Source organism: Engystomops pustulosus, chromosome 1 (assembly GCF_040894005.1).
Source record: "Engystomops pustulosus chromosome 1, aEngPut4.maternal, whole genome shotgun sequence".
Classification (NCBI taxonomy): Eukaryota; Metazoa; Chordata; class Amphibia; order Anura; family Leptodactylidae; genus Engystomops; species Engystomops pustulosus.
Window position 1 is genome coordinate 112,613,883 of NC_092411.1, and position 14,298 is coordinate 112,628,180.

The 14,298-nt window shown below is 41.4% G+C and overlaps 1 long non-coding RNA gene across 1 annotated transcript in view; it reads right to left on the reverse strand.

Annotated features, from left to right (window-relative positions):
* Window positions 1-299: 299 nt before the first annotated feature.
* The window catches only part of LOC140082874 (uncharacterized), a 28,344-nt gene continuing 14,345 nt past the window's right edge, over window positions 300-14,298 (reverse strand). Inside the window, exons 2-3 of the long non-coding RNA XR_011849932.1 lie at window positions 6,261-6,391; window positions 300-705 (exon numbers count right to left, since the gene is read on the reverse strand). This is a non-coding gene — a long non-coding RNA (uncharacterized lncRNA). The remainder of the gene's footprint in view (window positions 706-6,260; window positions 6,392-14,298) is intronic.

Below are 14,298 nucleotides of genomic sequence, written 5' to 3' on the forward strand. Positions count from 1 at the left end.
ATGTGATCGATCTGCTAAAAGTAGAACATATCCCAATTTATGTGGATTTTGAGAGCTGCCTTTAGACTATGAAGACTATGATGTGTAAAATGAATCCCACACAGCCTTAGTCGTATATATATTAGCATCAATAAATAGATTGAAGTCCATAGGTACATATACTGCATGAAGTTATTTTATCCTTGGTCTCCAAACAAGACAAACAAGACACAACCACCAGAGCCCCTCAAGCTCATTGACATCATTTTAAAAGTTAATTTTGGAAGTTTTAACAAATATAAGAAGATTACCACATTCAAAGTGCCTGGGTCTACGAGTAAGTGCCACTATATTATCCATGTTTGACTTTTGTTAATTGTAGATTTTCCTTAAACAGAATGACACTGATTAGTGCTTGCTTACATTGGTGGCAAGGGGTGAGACCATTTAGTCTTTGGTTCCCATATGTGATTCCAGGTTGCAGATGGAAGCGCACTGTAGTATTCAAAATATGGGATGCTGGGATGGATTCTGGTTCTCTGTGTGCAGCGGCCAAGAGGGAGAAAGGAGTGTGGGGAGTTGACAAGCCAGATGAATGAGTCGAGGAGCTATTCCAGAGCAGAGATGACTTTCAAGGTGTGGTTTGCTTCAAGGTGCTTGCACCAAGATTAGGAGAGGAGCAAAGGTGGCTTGTAAACAGGTCATAAATGGCAATGCCTTCTCCCTCTGTGAATGTAAAGCAGTGCTAATTAAGTTAAATAGTATACTGAAATATCTCAATTTTTTTTATTCTTAATCTTCTCTAGTCAACTGGGTGTTCAAATGAACTTAACTCCTTGGTAAATGTATTCTTATTGTGGATTACTCTACTCACTACTAAATGTCATCATACTAAACATTCTGGCTCCACTGCATACTACCATGCTTCCATTCTATAACACCTACCGATCTTGCCATATTCACAAATGAATAAATGTCATTTCTGACTTTTACATGAGAGAACGTACTTCACATCACTACCAACAGAGGCTTGTAGGTCCTTCATTCCCAGGGTGCAGCCACACATTCAGTTTTTCAGATGCAGTTTTTGAAGCCAAAAACAGGTGTGGATCATACAGGGTTGAGATAAATAATTTAAAGGTGCTACTCCTACTTATTCCATTTCTAGTTTGGACATCAGAAACTGCATCTGAAAAACTCAGCTTTACTCAAACATATAGTTATGGTTTCCATTTCTAGGTTTATTCACTTTCTTTTACTAACCATATTTCATGCTTCTCAAATCCCACTCTAACCAGATAATTATATATAATATAACAGTGGAAGTTATCTACCAGAATAAAATTTTCGTGATTAGAATTTTCATAAACTTGCTATTTTTTACTGTAAATATACACACAACTTATGAATTCATCTACATTATTAATTATACATTGTTCACATATGCTGGGAAGAATATCTGTATTATATTATCACATTGGAGCTTTTTAACTATGGCTCATTAATTTAAAAAGGAAACAACATGTCATTGTTTGATGAGTGGAACCGCTGCATAATTTGCAAGATATTTTAGACCTAATTAGATAAATGATCCATGTTTTTGGCACAATCCAATTTTATGATGATATCAGTGCATAAAAGGAAATGTACTTGAGAAAAACAAGTTTTAAAGTCAGAACTTCATTTAATAATGTTTGAGATAATTGCCTTAACCAACTTTGGAATACACCAAATGTTATTATTAATTAATAACTTACCAATGTTAACATAATTTTTTTGGATCAGAGGTTTATGCTTGATATATTTAATGTGAAATACTGGTGTGGACTGATGACAAAAATGAGCAGTACTAATAGAGATGGGCGAATTTGTTGAAATTCGGTTCGACCCAATTCGTCAAATTTTTTGAAAAAATTTGATTCGACCCGAATCGAATCATGGCGAATCATGTTAAAAAAACCAGATATTTCCTGGCTGCAGAGGGCCTGTAGGGTGTTGTAGAACGTTGCCATGCTTAAATATGCATAGGGAACATGGTTTGGTCTTCAAACAATGCTGTGTTTTAGTATGACACGCTCATGACAGCAGCCATTCTTAGATTCGCTTCACTCTTCAATTCCATGGGCACTTACAGAGGCCAACTTCACCAAATAAGCAAAGCGAGAATGCAGCCTGACAAGGTAACATCTGTGCCAGCTTGAAAGGACTTAGCTAAGGGCCAAGATCCCACTTTAACATCAAAGAGTGCTCTCTTTTAACACTGACATCAGATGATTCCATAGATTACGACAGAACCTGCTCTTTTAAATGTGGATACATGTAGAAACCTTGCAAAAGAGTGCAGACGGTGTCGGCAGTAATTCTGCATTGACGGTCAATAATTCTTCATCAGTATTGCTAAAGCCAAAAACAAACAGGAGTGGGTCCAAAACAGAGATGACCAGTAAATGGGATATTTGCATGTCCTCTGTGTTCTGTATCCACTCCTGCTTTTGGCTATCAATCCCGAGGCTTTTCATTCCTTCTGACAGATGAAATGTAGGGGAAAACTAAACATAGTGGCAATGTCATAAAGTGTTGGAGAGTGAAAACAGCATTATTGAAATCATAGGGTGTTTCAGAGAGACAGCGGTCAGTTGACAGCAGCATAAGTAGGCCACAATGACAATTTATGGCGGTGGCGGAAAAATGGTAGGTCACAGAGTGGCACAAAGACAGTGCGGAGAGGTGGCGGCGGCAGCAGCAGGAGGAGGCCTCAGGGTGTCACATTGACAGAGTGTGGAGGTTGCAGCAACATGGAAAGCCACAAAGTGGCCCAATCACAGATTGTGTAGGTGGCGGACAATTCCAGTCCCTGGTAAAGATGGTAAGAGGCATATGGAGCAACTGGCAGCAGATGTGTGGCATCGAGTGGGTGGCAGCATCAGAATAGTGGCTGAGGCAGGTAGTTAGAACCCAGACTCATTTATCAAAGTTTAGGGGAGGCGTCATGGCTGATCTAATCTGATGCATAAGGCATTGGTGAGTTGAAATCCAGGCCAATCCAAGCCCGATTCATCTTGAGAAAGATCAGTCTCTCCATATTATGGGTGGACAAGCGGGTTCTCCTTGGGGTAACAATGGTCCCCGCCGCACTGACACCCGCTATGATTCCACACTACTGCCCGGACAGCTTCTCTACTGAAAACTCTGCAAGTTGCAGCCACGCATCAAGTTTGGATGCCCAGTAGTCAAGGGGATCCTCTACCTGGAGTGGTACAGTGCTGTCCAAGTAGGCCACCACCTGCTGGTGCAGGGTCTCCTCCATGTCCTGTTGCTGCCGGTGGCGGCTACCCTCCTTACTAGGCGGGTGAAGGAAGTTGCTCATTAAGGACTCCAGACTTAAGCTGCTGCTGATGGAGCTGCTACTGCTCCTACACCCCCCCCATCTCCCCACAGCAGCCGTTACAGTAGTACGTGAGCGATCACTGCCAGGAAACCCTCGGTCAGACCTGACAGAGGATGGTCGATGGTGCACAAAGGCAGCGGCCAACTGTGTTTTCAGTATTTCTCTATAGTATGCCAGTTGTGTCTCCCTCTCGACAGCTGGAAAAAAGTCACCCATTTTTGAACAGTAGCGAGGGTATAGAACCAAAACTCATCCCTATGCCGGATGTTGACTATTCGGCAGTCACTAGTTAGGCAAATCATCATGCTGTGGACCATCTGCGCAAGTGACTCTAAGGGACTCCCGGCCTCCATCTCCACTGTATACTGCCACGGTGCTTCTGGGTCATCTGCCAGACTCTGCATGTGCTCTAATGTCCTCCTCCTCCAGTTGAGCCCCCTCCGGACTCATGTGGCCATGAGATGTAGTCTCCACTTCTACAGTGCCCTGACCAGACAGATTTTGCAGCATGAGTTCCAGGACATGAAGCAGTTGAATGATGTTATTCATCCTGCAGTCCTAGTGACTGACAAATAACCAAGCGGACACTGGCCAAGAAGCAGCATTTTGACAACGTGGAGGAGAACGCGGCATCTCTTATTCAAGTTGTTGGTGTGGCTGGGCTGGGAAGCACAGTCACCCAGTGGGCTGTAAAGGACATGCATTGGCCCTGACCGTAGTTACAGCTCCCCATGTCTGCGCTGCTGTGCACCTTGGAAGAAACTGATAAGCTCAAGGATTGGCCCACCTTCTGTTCTACATATTGGTGAAGGGCTGGCACTACCTTTTTGGAAAAAAAATTGCAGCTTGGAATTCTCCACCTCGGTTTGGCACAAGCCATAAGTTCTCTGAAGGGTGCAGAGTCCACAACTTGGAAAGGGAGAGACTGCAGTACCAACAACTTGGACAAGAGTGCGGCCAGCTTCTGCACCTTTGGATGGCTGGACGCATATAGTTGTCTCTTTGTTGTCTCAACGACTGCTGGTGCCATGAAAAGTGAGGAGCAGAAGCATCTGGACCGGGAGATGATGTCAAAGACAAACAGCTCTCTCCACAGAGGTGCTGGAGCCTTGACTGGTTGAAATGGCATGTGTGCCACTAGGTGCTGCTGCTGTTGCTGCGGCGGCAGGATGGACCTCCACATCTGTTCCATGTTTCTCCCAGTCCATCGGCTACATCATCGTCAATTTGCATTTCCCTGTCACTGATATTCTCCTCAATGGTGTCAGTATGCACAGCCTGCCTACTACATGAAGCAGTGGATGTCTGCCCCACCTCTTCACTGCCAAGCAGCTTCTAACTGTCCTCAAACACTTTGTCCTTGCTGTAAAGGGCACTGAGCCAAGACCACCTAGTAGCTCTCTGGCTGAGAGGACAGGTGAGGGCCGCTCACCTGCTCCTGGGCCATGCCAACTGATTGTTGTATCTGACGAACCCAGGGACTCTTGGCTGGAGTTGTTAGATGTTATATTTGAGGAATTGGGTGACCTAATCAACCAATCTACAACCTTTGGGTTGTTGATCAACACACTGCCGCTAGATGACAACAGCAGTTCTGGCCTCACAGAGTCACCCTGCTACAATCGTCCCCTTACTGTGCTGCGACCTCTGCCTGCACCACCTGCCACCTTTCTGTCTGACATAGTGGTTAATCAACTACTTGGATTTGACATATATTTCTTGATCTCAACTTTAGCAAAACAAATGTAAGGGAATTTGCGTTATACAGATGCAAATGCACACCCTGGGAAAGGAGCAAAAATAACTGCAGCAGCTGTGCAGTTATGACACAGATTTCTTCCTAGTGGCTTCAGTAACAAAGCAGAATTGCCATTTGGAGTATACAGATCCCCCTAAACGCACACCCTGGTAGAGGGGCTGAAATCACTACAGTAGCTGTGTGGATATGAAAGAGATTTCTTCCTAGTGGCTTCAGTAACAAAAAAGAACTGCTATTTTGGGTATACAGATCCCCCTAAATGTACATCCTGGGAGAGGGGCAAAAATCACTACAGCAGCTGTGTGGATATGAAACAGATTTCTTCCTAGTGGCTTTAATAACAAAAAAGAACTACTATTTTGGGTATAAAGATCCCCCTAAACGCAAACCCTGGGATTGGAGCAGAAATCGCTACTGCACATTACAGTAATAGCAGCTAGACACTACAGACAGTACATGCAGTGTGAAATGCCGAGATTGCAAATGGCTGACAGTTTTTATAGGGCTGTGTGACATCACATAAGCCTGCCAGTCGCTGATTGGCTTACAGGTCTGCAGATGTCATCAAGGGTATTTCTTTCTCCTTTCCAGAGTTCTCTGCCCCGTGTAACACGTTGTGCTCACAGCCATTTAGCTAAAAAAGTTGGGGAAAAAAAAACTTTGTTTCCATGAATCAGAGTAAGCTTCGGATTCGTGGCGAATCAAATTTTTCGTGAAATTCGTATGGAATTCCACTTCGTTCGAATTGATTCGCCCATCTCTAAGTACAATACATATGAATTTGTGTATAAACACTGAAATAATTTTTTGTGCACTGCAAGAAATCGTGAATATTTTTGTGGCTACACCACTTCCACGCCATGTCGGCATGTTGGCCGCCGGCCTTACCAGCCCTGTACCTGCATATTTTCTAAACATTTATGCAAAACAACACCAGGTCGGACCTGGCATTGTTTTGGTTTTGGCCGCCCGACAGAAACATCAAGAGGCATATGAAAAATTTCCCCCATTGAAACCATCTGGCATCCACAGAGGTTTTGGGAGGAATAAGAAAGAAAATACAGTAATAGTTGAATGATAATCTGTGGAGTTCTCTCCGACATTTAACCAATCAAAAACTTTATAAAGACCTACCTTCTCATTTCTAGTATAAATCGACACTATCAGTTTGGTCAGGTGGTCAGATGGCATGCATGCCCATACACAAAAGAATGATAGTATAGAAAAAGAGATCTCTTGCATCCCATTGAATTGATAGGATAGCACTGAAACAGAAATATAAAGGAGCTTAGTGCACTTTAGGACTAAAGAAACAATTATATAAGTAAAACATGAGACAAAATACTGTACATAGGAAATAGCTAAATCAGCACATATCAGTTTTATAACAAATTCACAAAATTTTCCAATGAATCATTAAACATGGGGACTGGCTATTTAATTCAAGGTAGAAAAATCCCTTAATAAACCAACAATGATTAGCTCTAACAGTTAATAAAGGTTTCTGCAATTAAGCTTTATTGTTATTGGTTCTAATGACAACCAAACATTTTTTAAATTCCAATTGTCATAGAGACCAAATTATTTTGGGGTTATACGTATAATATATACAGTTCCAACTTATATACGATTCAACCTAATTACAGATGTACAGAACCTATCTTGTACATAACCCGGGGACTGCCTGTATATAAATTTACTGGTGTCCATTACTTCACTAAAAGCCTAATACCAACCCACCATTATTAACCAAATATTCACTGCCATAGGTAACAGGAAGTGTCCATTTGAGCTGATTTTGTTGTTGCCAAGTTAAAGTGACCAGAAAAACTGACCCATATTGAATCTCTGGAGCGTCACTCATTAATTCTGGGCAACCAAGATAGTGATAATTAGAAATTGTACACTGCTCAAAAAAAAAGAGAACACTCCAATAACACATGCTAAATCCATGTGAATAAAATATTCTCATTGAATACTTTGTTCTGTACACAATACTGAGCCTCATTTTGTCTTGTTTTACAGACATTACATTAAAGTTGGGTGAGCCTGTAGTGTATTTTTCTACTTTAATTATGTGGGTGATTCCATATCCTTGCTCCATTGGTTAATAAATTTAATTTCCATCTATAATTTTATTTGATTTTGTTGTCAGCACATTCATCTCTGTACAGAACAAAGTATTCAATATGAAAATTTCATTCATTCAGATCTAAGATGTGTCATTTGAGTGTTCTCTTTATTTTGTGAGCAGTGTATTTATATATATATATTTATATATATATATATATATATAGGACTGAATGAAAATGCAACAATTTGAGTATATATTAGTTGACTCATCTGGAGTCTAAGACTGTCTCTTGACATACCCTAGTTTGTGTGCCACAGTTTGGAAAATTTAGCTAATAAAGCAGAAACCTGATCCTGCATCTCTGTATTTCTACAGATGACACCTCTGACATCTGGTAAGTGCAGAAAATGTATTTTGCAATCTCCAAACTATCATTAGGGCCTTGACTTCAGAAGCTATGGGAAATAGTGTATGCTTTGTACAGTATAATTACTACTCAGATGATGTTTCAACACATGTGGGAGGGAAAAATAGACATTGCTGTCTGTTTTACTTTTATTATAAAATACAGTTCTTTAACCCTTTATTCACAAAATAAAAAAGTAAATAACCCTTGATAATTTTAACACCAAATAAATGAGTGATAATAATTACTGTAAATAAAGAGAAATACTAATTAAAAAGAATCTACTTTTATAAACAGTGTTTTTGTGTATTTTTTGAAACATGATAGTTTTATTGGATACATGAATCTATCTAATTATATAAATACTATATGTTATGTTCCAGAAGTATAAAGAACATACTATGCTGACACAGAGTAAAGGTTAGGCCACATTAACACGTTGCCCGCACTGGAGAGGAAGAGAGTCGAGAACTGCTAGCCCCCCCCCCCCCCACTAGCCACATTACAGTAATAGCAGCTAGACACTACAGACAGCACATGCAGTGTGAAATGCCGAGATTGCAAATGGCTGACAGTTTTTATAGGGCTGTGTGACATCACATAAGCCTGCCGGTCGCTGATTGGCTTACAGGTCTGCAGATGTCATCAAGGGTATTTCTTTCTCCTTTCCAGAGTTCTCTGCCCCATGTAACACGTTGTGCTCACAGCCATTTAGCTAAAAAAGTTGGGGGAAAAAAAACTTTGTTTCCATGAATCAGAGTAAACTTCGGATTTGTGGCGAATCAAATTTTCTGTGAAATTCGTATGGAATTCCACTTCGTTCGAATCGATTCGCCCATCTCTAAGTACAATACATGTGAATTTGTGTATAAACACTGAATTCATTTTTTGTGCACTGCAAGAAATCGTGAATATTTTTGTGGCTACACCACTTACACGCCATGTCGGCATGCATATTTTCTAAACATTTATGCAAAAAATAGACATTGCTGTCTGTTTTACTTTTATAATAAAATACAGTTCTTTAACCCTTTATTCACAAAATAAAAAAGTAAATAACCCTTGATAATTTTAACACCAAATAAATGTGTGATAATAATTACTGTAAATAAAGAGAAATACTAATTAAAAAGAATCTTCTTTTATAAACAGTGTTTTTGTGTATTTTTTGAAACATGATAGTTTTATTGGATACATGAATCTATCTAATTAGATAAATACTATATGTTATGTTCCAGAAGTATAAAGAACATACTATGTTGACACAGAGTAAAGGTTAGGCCACATTAACACGTCGCCCGCACTGGAGAGGAAGAGAGTCGAGTGCCACAATAAAGATGTCTATGGGGACATATATACCTCGGCTGGATATACATCCCTTATACATGCAGTGTGAATGAGGCCTAAACTTAAAGAGTAACTGTAAAGGTTTTTTGTTTTCCACAAATCAATAGCTCTTGGGATATAAACTTTGCCTATTATCTTTATTACCTACATGCAGTAGTTTCCTTGCTATATCCCTCAGATTACCTTAGTGCTGCAATGGCTGCCTCCTTTCCATGAGCTGATAAGCCCTGGAATTTGTCAGAGAAACAAAGTGTAAACAAACTACCGATTCATGGTAGGGAAGGAGCAGCTGCTCCCTGCTGACAGAGGTGGTGGTCATGTAGCAGTGAATGGAGCAGAGCTGCATGTGTCTGCAGATGTCTACTGCACAGAATAGTGAGGTACAAGATCTCCCCTGTTCCCTATCAGTCCCTCTATCACAGTCTGTGATTCTACAGAACTTTCTTTGTCTGTCTTTGCTCTTCTCACTGCTCCCTCCCCCTCACCTTGTCATCAGCATTTTTATCTCTGTCCAGATAAGCTATTAACTCTTAGTGCTCAAACAGCATAGGCTATATACTGCATGTAACTGGTTTACTTATGATTTCTACCACTTATTAGATGTTATCTGCTTCTACATGGGATGTAAGCTGCCGGGCTGTAACCATATACATCCTGAATGTGCACAGCAGTGTTCCCTGGATTTACTTGTGGGAAACTAAAGGGATTTAATGCTAAATTACTTTGAGAGAGAACACACTGCATCATGGAACCTGTGGGCAAGATAACTGGCTTCAGTTTAAGAGCATAAACCGAAAGATATTAGTCTCCACCACTTCACCTCTAGTGAGAAAGATTTTTGCCAAACACTTTCAGAACAGAAAATCCCATAACTTTGGAAAGAAAAGGACGAGCAGCACAAAGTAGACATTGTTCTGTTTGTTTTCAAAGGGGGAATCACATGTAATAATTTGGTAAACTCACTATAGCTTTACAGTTACGCTTTAAGTTAAACTTAACAATGCCACCATATTCCGTATACTATATTTACCTGATTTCAAAAATGATTCAAAAGAGACCTCATTAAAGATTTTAGATTTTATCCAAACAAAATCAAAGCTAATAAACAATGGGTAAATTATTTCTTTTTTCAAAATTTTAAAAATGTAAACATTAATCCTATAAAAAGTCAATATAAAAATTACAATTTGAGGTCCCATGTCAATGCTGTTAATCTAGAAACTTTTATTCATTTTTGAAAATCCAAGACCTTGGAAAGCCAGCTTTCAGACATTAATAGCAAACAATGGGGCAGATTTACTTACCCGGTCCATTCGCGATCCAGCGGCGTGTTCTCTGCGCTGGATTCGGGTCCGGCCGGGATTCATTAAGGTAGTTCCTCCGCTGCGCTGAAAAGCATTGGAACGCACTGGAGTTCACCGAGCCGGGCTGAGTGAAGGTAAGTGCAAGCTCCGCGACAGAATTATTTTTTTAAATGCGGCGGTTTTTCCGAATCCATTGGGTTTTCGTTCGACCACGCCCCCCGATTTCCGTCGCGTGCATGCCAGCGCCAATGCGCCATAATCCGATCGCATGCGCCAAAATCCCGGGGCAATTCAGGGGAAATCGGCGCAAATCGGAAATATTCGGGTAACACGTCGGGAAAACGTGAATCGGGCCCTTAGTAAATGACCCCCAAAGTATTCTATTCTAACAGTGGAAATGGTCATATTGAGAAGGCATGCTTATGGGTGGGATTGAATTTTTTTACAACAAGCTACCTACTTTGCAAGCGAGAATTAAACTATTTTCACATAAATGTATTATTTCAATTTATTTACATTTTTTTAAAATTTTTTCAACTTTTTAGTTTTCTTACCAAGAATTTTAAATGAACATTTAGCTAACTATTAATAAAACTGTTAACAAACCTACCTACACAGACTATTTAGTTATAAATCTTATTGAACAACTGCATAGAACCAGAAGCAAAAAAACTCTGAATCAATTTTTATCTGCACATGAAACCAGCACCAAGACAAAGTAGAGTAGATAAATACAACAGCAGAACCCAGATTACATAGCTGTAGCTCAATGAATGACTGAGTATTACAGTTGTACCTCCATGTATGACTGTATGTTGTGGCTGTAGTTCCATGTATATATAAAATATCTTAACATTATCTCTACAGTATTCAATATAGTAACAGTATCCCCACAGTAGCCCATATAATAACATATAGTGACAGTGTCCTCTGAGTAGTCAATATAGTCACAAGGTCTCACAGAAGACAATAAAATCACAAAGCGCAATATAGTAACATATAGTGACAGTGTCCTCTCAGTAGCCAATATTGTAATGATGCTCCCACAGAAACCACCATAGTCACAGAGTCCCTACAGTAGCAAATATAATAGCGGTTCTCCCACAATAGTTAATAGTGATAGGACCCTCTTGCCTCAAAATAGCCGATATACAAACTAGTGCCACACAATACCCAGTATCAACACAGTGCCCTACATTAGTTAATATATAGTCACAGTGCCCTACAGAAACAAATATTAACAGTGCCCCATAAAAGCCAATGGTCACATTACCCCCAGTAGGAAATTGTCACATTGCCCTCAGTAGTTAATAATCACAGTGCTCCCATTAGTAATAATTAGAGGTGAGCGACCACTAAAATGCTCGAGTGCTCGTTATTCGAGACAAACTTTTCCTGATGCTCGAGTGCTCGTCTCGAATAACGAGCCCCATAGAAGTCAATGGGAGACTCGAGCATTTTTCAAAGGGACCATGGTTGGGGAATGAAATGTGTTATTTAATTGAAAAAGAATGTATTCTCATAAGTTAGCAGATGTATGCAAACATCGGCAATCTATTCTTCACTGTTCCGTGCGTATATTATCTCCCGACAAGTTAGAAGATGTGAAGAACAGTGAAGAATAGAATAAAAACAGTGAACACAGTGAACACAGGATTAGAGATGAGCGAGCACTAAAATGCTCGGGTACTCGTTATTCGAGACGAACTTTTCCCGATGCTCGAGTGCTCGTTTCGAGTAACGAGCCCCATTGAAGTCAATGGGAGACTCGAGCATTTTTCAAGGGGACCAAGGCTCTGCACAGGGAAGCTTGGCCAAACACCTGGGAACCTCAGAAAAGGATGGAAACACCACGGAAATGGACAGGAAACAGCAGGGGCAGCATGCATGGATGCCTCTGAGGCTGCTTAAATGCACCATTATGCCAAAATTATGGGCAACAGCATGGCCATGACAGAGTGACAGAATGAAGCTAGATAGCATCTAAAACATCCAATAATTGACCCTGACACTATAGGGGACGGCATGCAGAGGCAGCGGCAGCAGCGGAAGGCTAGAGAGTGGCATGGCGACATACCCTAAATGGACTCAGGCTTCAAACCAATGGGTAGCAGAGAGGAACCAAAGGAGGTGAGCAAGAAGCGCTCAAATAATATTGGTACATGATAAAAGTTTGCCAGTATATTTTGTGGATTACACAGCAGGGTGGCGACAAAGTTAACATGGAAACCATGAAAACAATCCAAAATTCTGCCTGACACAGCTCGTTTGATAAGGGGACGATGTATGGAGGCAGTGAACTAGTAGTAGATTAAAGGTGCTGCAGTTAAAACTATGTTAGTTGGTTCTTGGCATGGAGCTGGCGCTCCGCTGCCAGGCGAGCTTTCGCCAATCCAAGCCCCTGTCTCTAGGCTACTCCCCAAACAGCACTTCTAAGAACCTTTCGGATAAGATCAAGTGTAGTAGCGTTCTTATAAGTTTGGGATATGGCGGGTGAGGGGAATGTAAACATCTGCGCAAGAAGCGCTGAAATAATATCCGTAAATGAAAAAAGTTTTCCAGTATATTTTGTGGCTTACACAGCAGGGTGGCGACAAAGTTAACAAGTTTGATGTGGAATGCCCTGCAATAGCTCTTGGGCGGTGTGCCTTTTATCACCTAGGCTCAGCAGTTTGAGCACCGCCTGCTGTCGCTTAGCAACGGCACTGCTGCTGTGCCTAGAGCTACCGACTGATGGCGCCATGCCCACGGATGGTAATTCGGAGGAGGAGGAGGTGAAGGAGGGGTGGGAGGATTTGGAGGTATAGTAGGCCTTTGAGACCTGGACCGAGGTAGGCCCCGCAATCCTCTGCGTCGGCAGTATATGACCAGCCCCAGGGTCAGACTCGGTCCCAGCCTGCACCAAGTTAAGTGTAGTAGCGTTCTTATAAGTTTGGGATATGGCGGGTGAGGGGAATTTAAACAGATGCGCAAGAAGCGCATGATGCGCATGGAGCTGGCGCTCCGCTGCTAGGCGAGCTTTCGCCAATCCAAGCCCCTGTCTCTAGGCTACTCCCCAAACAGCACTTCTAAGAACCTTTTGTATAAGATCAAGTGTAGTAGCGTTCTTATAAGTTTAGGATATGGCGGGTGAGGGGAATGTAAACAGATGCGCAAGAAGCGCTGAAATAATATCCGTAAATGGTAAAAGTTTGCCAGTGTATTTTGTGGATAACACAGCAGGGTGGCGACAAAGTTAACAACTTTGATGTGGAATCCATGAAAACAACCGAAATTTCGGCCTGACAAACCTCGTTTGATAAAGGGACGATGTATGGAGGCAGCTATATGGACGACTTTTGGAGGTAGCAATGGAGACAACGTGTGGAGGCTGCTATGGAGACAATTCAATTTGGATAGTGCCTGTATGTGGCAGTCCAAAAAATTTTTCAAACCAGAGGAGCAGGTAGGTGGCCCTCCAGAAAAATGGAATAGATTGAGTGCCTGTATGTGGCAGTCCAAAAAATTTTTAAAACCAGAGGAGCAGGTAGGTGGCCCTCCAGAAAAATGGAATAGATTGAGTGCCTGTATGTGGCAGTCCAAAAAAGTTTTTAAACCAGAGGAGCAGGTAGGTGGCCCTCCAGAAAAATGGAATAGATTGAGTGCCTGTATGTGGCAGTCCAAAAAAGTTTTTAAACCAGAGGAGCAGGTAGGTGGCCCTCCAGAAAAATGGAATAGATTGAGTGCCTGTATGTGGCAGTCCCAAAAAATTGTTTAAAACAGAGGACCGGAAAGGTGGCCCTCCAGAAAAATTGAATAGATTGAGTGCCTGTATGTGGCACTCCCAAAAATTGTTTAAAACAGAGGACCGTGTCGGTGGCCCTCCAGAAAAATTAAATGCATAAAGTACTATACCTAGAGCCAGTGGGCCCTGTCAAAAAACAGCCAGTTTCCTCTGCTTTACTGTAGAAAGAGGAGGAGAAGGAGGAAAATGAGGAGGAGGAGGAGTGGATAAATTATTCAGGTTGAGCTTCCTTCACCTGCTGGAGATTTGAAATTAGG